The sequence below is a fragment of the Lepisma saccharinum genome, chromosome 21, assembly GCF_977018435.1.
Source record: "Lepisma saccharinum chromosome 21, izLepSacc3.1, whole genome shotgun sequence".
Classification (NCBI taxonomy): domain Eukaryota; kingdom Metazoa; phylum Arthropoda; class Insecta; order Zygentoma; family Lepismatidae; genus Lepisma; species Lepisma saccharinum.
The window spans coordinates 5549066-5560300 of NC_139249.1; positions in this window are offsets into that span (position 1 = coordinate 5549066).

Consider the following 11235-nt stretch of genomic DNA (forward strand, 5'->3'; position numbering starts at 1 on the left):
AAAATTTGTATGTACGAGGCTCGTCTAATAATTGAAGGTGTCGTTTAAAATTGTAATGGTTATTAAGTTATTATCTCTCATAAATGTCCATATAATAACTTTTTTGGGGAGGGGGCTGTTGTATCCGATCTTAACGCTCCCCTTATAAAAGTTGACCCGCCCTTGGTGGCAAGATAAGCTAACGTCTTTTCTGGGGAACGGTGATGTGCGTTGCAGAGAAGACAGTCCGGCTCAAGCATTGATACGGTTAGGATCCGTGTTACGTTGGTTACTGGTTTCGCGGGCAAAGATAAACTGTAAGTGAACTATCGGCCATAATCTCAGCCGGAAAGAGATATAGTATCTAAGGAACGAACTGTGAGTGAACTATCGGCCTGTGCAGTATCTTTACCAGAACCTGAGAAAAGGTTACTAAAGAAGAGAGGCTACATGTTTATTATGAACCAACGACAGGAGGATTAGAAGATTGAAGACATCGAACTCGGTATCAGCAAGATTTGTGCTTTCCCCCAACTCCCCCTAAGTGTTCAACGTAAGTGTTTTTCAGCGTGTTTATCGCCAAGTGAATTGAACACCTAAGTAGTTACATCGAAGATGTAAGTACTCAGTGAAGTAACCACTAAGTTTGGTCTAATATATCTCAACAAATTCACACCGGAAGCTGACTAATCTGTGTATTCCGGAATTGTTTGTAAACCACAGACATCAGGTGCCTGGGCCTTTAATAAATATTAATACTGTATTTTATGGTGTATAAATACTTAGATAGTTAAATATAAAAATTCACTGCTCGTCTCCTTTTGTGTTGTTGACGTTGTCCGACGAATAATAGCGAAACCAAAGAAAAAACGTTGTACGTGCTATGATAACAATCGGGAAAATATGCTTGTAAGTAATGTTTTCACTCAAAAACAGTTCTGCTACCTCAAAAACATTGCTTCAATCCGAAATTATCGCATTCCTGCGACAACGTATGTCAATCTCAATCGGCCCTTTCAACAATTATCACAAATTCCTGTAACCGAAATAATATTATATCGTATGTGTGAAATATAGAATTTTAGGTTGACATTTTTAGAAGGACAGCAGACCCCTTGACCATCCCCATCCTTCTCCTCTCCTTCTCGCCCATGATGTCGAAAAAGGACAAAGTGGACTTTCGTAATCGCTGATATTTAGTGTAAATACTTGGTAGTTTGTTTTTCCCCAGTGTGATTTAACATTTTTTTAAATTTTGATTTGGCGTTTTAAGTCCACTTCATGCACAGTAAGGCTAATCGGGACTCTGCCTACAGTTTAAAGTGGGATCCGAACCACTTGTGCCTCGAAGTCGGGACCCCTTGATTACAAGGCGGCGACGCTACCACAGCGCCATCGTTCCCTAGTGTGACTGGACACCTTCAGAGTAAGATAGACCCGATTAGGCGACTTAGCTCTCTTCTGTCAATTGAATATGGCAACACTGATCTGTATCCGGTAAGGATCACCGGCAACTGTGGCGGCTAAACAGGCATGGCAATAACCCGCCTCCTCCTCCCGCGGTCAGTCTTTGCCGAAACGCGAAATCTTCCTTGCGTGGTCTCAAGGCCCTTGCCTCAGGACGGTACCGAAACAGTCCTGCTCTTCCCTTTTGTCGGTGTCAGAAAAAAGTCAGTCTGCAATATTTACTTTACGACAATATTACCAGTTTATGTATGTAATAATATTTTAATACAGGTTCTTCATTCTTTATATTTTGCTGTTACCTTCGGTAACAGCGGTGACATGCACACCACGCCTCTGGGTCATACTTAGATTGTGCTGGTTGGTGTTGGTGGGGGTGGGGGAGTTTCTCCTGCACGCCGACTTCGAATACTGCTCGTAGTCATTGTCGCGATTACCCAAAAGTGGGAAGAAATTTGACATTAGAGAAGATACATACTAACCATTAAACAATATGACGGAAAAGCGACGTAAAAGTAGGATAAATACATAAATTTGCAATATAGCTATAGATTAACTGAAGAAAACTGTAGTTTACTGCAGGAAATTTAAAAACTCCGGGTACTTTTTTTTTTTACCATATCACCTCTTATATTGAAGAAATTGGCGTGTAAACCCGAGTGTTCTAAACGCAGGGTGCGAAATGTAGGGGGGACGTGGGGAATTTTCCCCCACCAATGATCTTGTCCTGAAATTTCCCACCACCAATCTCTTCCGGGGAGGAGAGTTTTTGTTTTAACAAGAAACATAAACAATTAATTTGGGATTCTCATATATTTGACTGGAATAATATCGAAAACTTACAAAAAGAATGGACATCAAAGAGCCTCATCTCTAAGGACACTGAACACAGCTATCCCCAGAACACAGAAATAAGACCGACTTGTTATTTCTTCTCAATTTTTCATCGGCTTTCGTTAGCAACCGCGAAGTATATAAATATATTACTAAAACACGTACTAGCATTTATATGTGGATTTTATACACCCCGATGGCGCATGGTTTCATCGTCGCCTTGTAATCAAGGGGTTCCAGGTTCGATACCCGGTGGATGCTCATAGTGGTTCGGATCCCACTTTACACTGCAGGACCAGTCCCGATTAGCCTTACTGTGCATAAAGTGGACTTAAAACACCAACTCAATCAATAAATTGGAAAGGAACATAATTTAATTGATAATAGTTTGATAGAAAAAAAATCTTACGTTTTGCCCCCCCCCCCCCAAACTAATCACGTGACTCGAATCCAGAGTTTTTGAAGGTGAGATGCTGAATCGAATAACAGTCACGTTCGATCCTGCCCTTCGCAATTCAAATAAAATTCATACACGAAGGAGTTTAGGGCATGAGCACGAAAATTTTGGAAATTTTCATTTCGCATCGAAGAACTGAGAACCAATGTTTTCTTTTTTTCTCCCTCTGCATCTCCATCCCCTATTTTTCAATTAACCAAGTTTTGTCTCATTGGAAATTCTTGGCCACCTCTTACCTCAGGGTAGCTCCACCCTGCAAAACACAAAATTAATTTAAATATACATCTACTGTCCAAAAAAAAGTGCCTGGCTTTGTCTTTTCTGTAATGAACAGCAATGAGGTATTGGTCTGAGTTTCTGTTTTAACTCTGTAATAATAGTATTTTGAGTGTGGTTTTAAATTTAACTCTGTATCTTCAGTACATTAATTGCTTACATTATAAGTATAAATGTTTTATTTTTCTTGCGATCCGCGAGACGCGAATGGTCCGGGGATCCGTGCCTGCAGGTTACGTTGCCGATAATAGGATATGTGAACCTAACCTACTCACCAACTTTGGGCTGATTGAATTTACAAGTCTACCTGGCTATGTAACCTGGACGTACTTATCCCCGTGCAGCTCTACACTGTCCTCCTTTGACCATATACATGGAGGATGTCCCCAGCTGACCAGCATCCATTCCGAGGAATGATTGCTGGTTTATCATAGGGACTTTTAGCCTATTTAATCCGGAGCGAGTGGCGCGCTTCCCGGACTTATCCACCCAAATATGAATTAAAAAACCAAGACGTTGGAATGACACATTTAATCTTCTTGGGTTTCTCACATTTAATTCTACACAAGCACTGAACAAAATTATAGGTGTGTTTTTACATAGATAACCAACAAATAGGTAACAAGAGCATGGTACTTACATAGTCTGCTTCCACTTCATCACACATGGGCCTTTGGAAATTTCACTTACCACTCCAACTTTGAATGGGGGGGGGGATTTCTGAGAATTTACACTAGAAATATGACTGGGTCATAAGGCAGATGGTTGTTTAAATACAAATGCACTGTTCCAGGGAGATATCTAACAAAGGATGTGCTGAATAAACTTGGATGCCTTTGGATACAAACCACCTTGGTTTTCTGAAGGCCCTTTGTCCATACCATGTGGTTTGGAATTGTTCCGTTTTTTCATGGTTTAAGGTTCCATGCACTATAGGACACTTTAAACCCTGCAATTTGTCCCGTTTTATCCACTATTGGACTAGTTCTATGCACTTATTGGGATTTCCACACTTTGGAAACAATGGCCGCACCATTCTTCCCCCTCTCCAATGGCCTACTCTGGCCCAAACTGCTGGATCGATGTGTACTCCTTCAAAACCAAACAACAAGTGTTTTTAAGATGGCGTCCTCTCATGTTAAGTAGTATCACAGTTCTATTGTCTGGAAGCCACGCCCAGGAGGCCATCTGATTGGTCCCCAGCACCTTGGGCTACTTGCTTTCACCAAGTACCTTAAAAAATCCACCAGGTGGCAGTCTAGTCAGGGCTAGTTCCACTGGCTCTCAACAGGTGGCACTGGTGCTGTGAGATCGATTGTCTTTTGTCAAAAACATCGATTTTTTTATGTTTTTGGGGTTTATTTGTGCTTGCACAAATGTTATCCTGAAAATATGTTTACTAATAAAAAATTTGCTTGAAATGCAACATGTGCTCATTGTATAATGCCTACACACAAAATGTTATCATTTTGATAACTAATGAATTTTGGTCAGGGACTTAGGCCTAATTCCTGCTAATCTTAGTATATCTGGGAATGTCTACTCCTGTTAATTTTACATGGAGTGAAATAGCCTTGTACTTTTCTTGGAGTGGAGTGGTGCTTGTATGTATTGGGGATGTATAGCCAACCTTTGGTTGGTTATATTCTGTGTTTTTTTTACTGTAAAACTGATTTTCAGGAAGTGTTATGTAAAGTACCAATTGCAATATGTATTTCACAAGGGTTTGTTGTAAAAGCAGCCCACGAGGCCGAAACATGCCAGATCAATAAAGGCATTTATTATTCAATTGTAATTGTGAAAAGTGGAAACATTACAAAACAAGCGGTTTCTGTTACAGACTTCCTGCAACGCAATTTGCCGGGACCTGTTGCATGAAGAGGCCGTCGAGCAGCCGACGCTCTGGCGGTAAACAACTGAAATAACCTCCCTGTATTATATTATAGCCATCAGGGTGGCTGAGCTTCTCCTCGCGTTTCACTTGATTGTTTGAGTTCTTTGTGCACATAAAGTGGACCTACAGTTTAAAGTAGAATATGAACCACTATGTGCTTCCACTGGGTATGGAACTCGGGACCTATTTGTTACAAGACGACGGTGTCAGCACTACGTCATCGGGGAGGCCCGCTTTTGACGTGTAAGCGAATTTATAAGTCGATTATTAAGGTCATAAGAAATCATTACTAAATGTAAATTCCAATAAAATAATGCCAAATCAATGTTCTGATGAATGAAAACGTAACGTTAAGTATTGAATGTTTTCATTCTCCATAAGAAATATTGCACTGAAGTCTAAACATATCTCCCATCTGTTGAAGTAGAGCATGGTTAACCACATTGGACGACACTCGTCAGGTGGAATGTTAGTAATGACTTGACATTTTTTCTCTAATTCACGAGATAGTTGGTCAACTGCAAAACCGAGTATTGTGTCACTATTCCCATAAAAAGTGTGAGGCTGTTAAATTTAGATTCATGGTGAATTGTTTGGACATTTATGGTTTCTATATATACATGTCAACATTTCAGACTGGTTCTGTCGGTCTTCAAGGTAGTGGTTGTATGCCAGTAATCCCTGAACACATGGTGTGTTTGAGGAAGAAGGCATTAATACGAGCCGTCCGAGTCCCCTATACAGAATGCCTGGGAGATTTCTCAAATTCAGACATGGCCCAATCTGAAGTTAGGCTTCCCGTACTCCATCCCTGGATTCCAGTGTTCTTGCAGACCTAGTTGGACCAAGGATTGAATGTTTCTTGCTATTACCGAACTCACTTGTAAAATGGCTTGTCAGATGGTACCTTCCTATACTTGTACTGTGCACAAAAGGAATTTTGATTCTATATGATCGAGTCTGTTCTTATGATGTGCTGTACTGATGACACACACTGTTGCTTACTCCAATGGTCCATGCTGAACTAATCTCCTTCCCTTTCATTGCATGTGTGGCACCAGGCTAGAAAAAACTAATTCAGGTGCCAGTCCCTTTTTTCTCATGAGCTAGCCAGGGCCGGACTGGCCCACGTAGAATCACAGTACACTTCTGAAAATGCACATTTGACACTCCCCCCCCCCCCAAAAAAAAACTTCTCAAAATTGGCACCCTGTTGAGGAAAATTGCTACCGTCCTCTTGGCAGTCTCAGTCCTGCCTTGGAGCAGGTATAATAATAGTTGCATTTTAAAATTCGGCTTGCAGCAAAAGAAAAAAAAAGGCATATTTATTATTTTCATTTAATGATACAAAAAAAACACAAACATTAACAAACAAATACTGTACTAGTTATTATAAAAAAGTAATGAAAATTTCCATAAGCGAAATCGAAATATTAAAAAAACATATATTTCTCTAGCACTGAATTTAAAAATCCTGGTGTCAGGTGAAAATTTTCAGGCACCATGGTGACCGGCACCCTGTATTTTTCTACCCCTGTGTGGCACTATCTCCCCACTCACCCACCCTCCGTGCAAATGCACAACAAAACAAATCCTGAATGTTACTGTTATGCACAACACACACACACACATATTGCAGTGAAATTTTACCCCGCCCTCCAAAAAAAACTCTTGCCACACCATTGGCTATGATGCATAAAATATTCCGTACCATTTATGGTTCTTTTCATATTGAAAATGCACATGTATTGGATCTAATTAATGGAACATGGTGGGAATAATGACAATATTTTTCATTGTTGTTCATTAGATATTTAATTTCTAGTTTTCCTTTTTCAGCTCGCAAGATAGTGGCTCTGTAAACCAGTGATTGAAGGAGAAAATGTTAGCTGGGGGTATGTTTGGTCGATCCTTGGTGTTATCTTAGGTTGGGGGAGGATTCTCCTATGGTTTAAAATAGTATCAGTGAGAGAGCTGGTGTGTAAAAATTTTGCTAGCGGGGGGATAGCATATCTTCCCTCACTTGAGATTAAGTCAATGTCAAAATGTCACCAACTCTCCAAAAAAAAATCTGTAAAAAAATTTCAATGTGGATGCATCAGCAGCAAAACCACCTTCAACAATGATCACTGTCAAATCTAGATGCACCTTATTACATCCATAAAAAAATATATATTGCAACAATTTTCGAATTTCTGAATACAATATAAAATTAAATAAAAGTTACATTACAACAAATTTCAATAGTTTTGGCATTTTTTTATGCACATAACAAAAGGTTCAAGGAAAGAAAGGCCTTAGACACACACACAGCAATTGTACTCATGTGGGGTGGGAGTATCCAACGGGGGCACTTGCCCCACTCCCCACTGGAAAATGAGTAGTGGAAGAATTCTTTCTGCTCAGTGCTTTATATGAAAGTAAAATAAACGTTATTGACTTTTCAAAAAATTCAAAATAAAGCTTCATCCCCCCCCCCCCCCTGGGAAAGTGTTGTTTGTTTCCCCCATGGAAAAAATTTTGTTATGCCCATGCTCACATTAGCATTAGCTGGGGACTTAGATGTACAAACTTGTTACATTTTGAAATGTAGCCTGCTTACAGAGCACCTGTTCTAAATATCACAAGCACAAAGGGAAAATATAATTACCAACTTATGTCAGCGAATATTTGCATGACACGATATCAGTACATGTCCAGGTACAGTTAGAAGTAAATTGTCGTTATTAGGGATGAATGAAACACGCTGATACATATTACAGTCCCGTGCGAATTAATCGGAACACAGCAATTACATCCAAAAATTTACATTTATTGTCTTACAACATAGAATACTTCAACTTTTTCAAACATATTTGTACATATATTCATTTTTCACATAAGGTACAAACAGATAATCATTTCTAATAGTTAATAAGTTAAGTCCTCCTTTTTGTTTTATAACTTCCATTACAATTTTTGGCATAGATTCTACAAGCTTTGAACATATTGCATTAAGTTCATTGTCATGGAACCAAACACGAACAAGAGACTCAATCACTGCTTGCTTTCTGGAACAGTTCAGTTTTGATATTCGTCGTTTGCAAATAGCCACAAATTCTCAATTGGATTTAGATCCGGAGAGTTTCCTGGCCACTTGAACACTCGAATATTGTTCTCACTCATAAAATTCTGTACTTTTTTGGCAGTGTGACAAGAAGCCACATCTTGCTGGAAAATGCCGTCACGATTTGGAAGCTTCTCCTGGAGCACTGGAATAATTTTCCTTCTCAAAACATGTATGTATTTGTCAGCATTCATCATACAATCAAATGGCACTAATGATCCTGGTCCTTCATGGGCGAAGAATCCCCAAAACATCTTCTTGTCAGGGTGTTTTACGGTCTGTTGCAGATGTGCTGGCGCTACAGATTCATTACTCGACCGATGCACGTATTGAACCCTCTGTCCCTGGACCTGAAAATGTGTTTCACCTGAGAACACAACTTTCATCCAGTCAGTCGTCTTCTGTCCAATTTCGATGAGCACGGACCTACGAGAGACGTTTCTTGCGCATTGCAGCCGAAAGAAATTGTTTTTTCAATGGTTTCCTGGCTTTCCGTCCAGCTGCAAGAAGTCTACGTCATACATTGTAAACGTCCAAATGCACTCCTTTGTCCCTCAATTCCTGTGTCAATTCCACTACAGTTAGAACCGGGTTTTGTTTACTTTTCCCGAGAAGAAATCTGTCATCATATGACGGTCTTCTTCTTCCTCCCACATTGGCCCTTTTAATTAGGTGAAATGGAACCAGTTTGTCTGTACTGCTTGATAATTCGATTTACGGTATCTACACCAACAGAGAATTTTGCAGCTATCTCCATTTGTGTCATAGACGTATTTTACGATAAAGTCACAATCGCAGAACGTTTCCTAGGTGTTGTATCCATTGGCAGAATCTCACTGACACCTCCGCCACAATTAGCCTACTGATTATACGGAACAAAATACACTTACGAAAGCATAGATATGTACACAAACGCAAAGGATCAACGCACGAGATGCCCGACCGTGTGAACAATGCTCAAGTTAATGCACAGAAAACGCGGGAGATAAAAATAGCTACCGCGTGTACATTGCTGCCACCCACTGGGCAAGTGCTAACAATTCAGACAAAAAGCAGCTTGTTCCGATTAATTCGCACGGGACTGTAAAACGTACGCCTTATCCTGAAAAATAACTTTGCTAACTTGTCTCTTGGTTTTTACCATTATCTAGCATGCTTACCAAAAAGGAATATAATTATTAGGACTTTAGAATACGATATTCTTTTCTTTTAAAAATAATCTCCTGATAGAGCATGAGGTTTATTGTATTCTCTTACTTTTTGCTTTGGGCTTCTTAATTAAAGTAAGTTGCTTTCATGTTGCATTAATATTATCGTTTCATTTTCTGTGCGATCGAAAATCCCTTTTCATAGGCTTGAATTAGGTTATTTAAGTTTGGTATTCCTAGCATTTAGTTATTGCAAATAGGTTAACCTAGACGTTAGTTGCATTACCATTTTTAGAATATTTTCTCTTTTTGGTTGCATGTTAAGATTTTGATGCGAAAAATATTTTTTAAAAAATGTAACCTACAACCTGCTTCCAAATATTTACCAGATTTATAGAAAATTAAACATTTATCAAATTAGACACGGGAATTGAGTTTCGAAAGTTGGAAAGCTTATTTAATATGAAATTCTAATCTTACAAGCTCTTTCCTCAACCATCTGTACGTAAACTTTTACAAAATTATCTTGCATACATAACTTGGACAGTAAGTTCTCATTCCACAGCAATTTAATAGAAATTATATACTAACGGCGATAATTCTTTACGAACTTACAGTAAGTTCCAAATGTACGTAGGATGAAATTTTATCTATATTGCCTTTTTTTCCATTGGCAATTTGAAAAATAAAGGTTCTTTATGCAAAATGGTAAAGATTGGATTTTATTTTTATCAATATTATTTACGTATTTTCCAATGTCATATAACATTTGAAACGTTCTTCAGGTGAAAGCAACGTTCTGAACGAATAAGAGAGGACTATTCACTCAGTAAACTAAATATTATACTCTTACAATGCACGTTGTTAAATGTTGTAAATGGACTATACTTGACTAATCCTGTGACGTCATGAAAGCTGGCGTGAGGCCCGTACATAAGTTATAAGTATCTCTCGGAGGCCTCGCTCAAGCCCTAGATCTAAAAATAAGGAGTTTGAATTATGCATTTCCTCTCAGTCATATCTTGAACTTGTAGTTCACTGAATGCAACCAGCGACTTAAATATTTCTTAAGGCATAATTTCTTTTCCAATATGAAACTATCAGCATCATCTTGGAATGAACATTGAATAAGCAAATCTCTCAGATTATGGCAGATAATTTTACGTCCGTTGATGCACAGAACAGCTAATCAGGACTAGACCTAGTTTAAAGCAGGATCCGAACCACTATGTGCATCCACAGGGAAATTGAACCCAGGACCCTTTGATTATGCGACAGCATTACCACTATGCCATTGGGAAGCCCCTCGGATTATGCATTGCCAATTATAAATATCGGTAAATCATATATTGGTACATCTCAGAACTATATTATTGCTTCAAGCACATAACGCCTTAAATAAAAGCCCAATCACACTGAACTGGCTGCCTGGTTTGGAGGAATAGGACATGTTCTAATTGCTACTGGCTTTTTTCGACTGGATTCTGTGGAACAGCCAATCAGAGCAAAGTTTGGCAATGTGAAGATAATCTGAGAGTTTGCAAAGGATAGTACTTTGTCTGTGGTTTCTGACTGCTACATTTTTTGTTAGATTCTTCATTTCTCAATAAAAAAATGTAAATGGATGACATGCAGTGCATTTGTGTTCACTGCATTAATATTTAGGTATTTATGTAAAGCGATGAAATATATGATATATGATTAGCTGAAAAGGAAAATCCTTATTATTACAAGCATATTAAAAGTTTGACTTTTTTTTAATGAATCCTGCGAATCTTATGTATGAATATGCATACCAGAGTTAATCAAAAAGCTTGTTCAGTACGCATTGATTACCATATCTTTTTCGAGCCAATTTCTAGTCCATACTTTTCTTTTTTAATTTTTAATAAAAGCACAAAGCAGTAATTCTACTACAACATTCTTCAAATAGCTCATCCATCTTTACAGATTGTCTGCTCTGTGCAATGCCTTATGGGAACAATAGTATATTGACAAATACGGTAACAAGTATCGTGAGGCTCAAAAACTAGCAAATGGGTAGCCAGTCCAGCGCCAACTACGGCATTCCTACTGG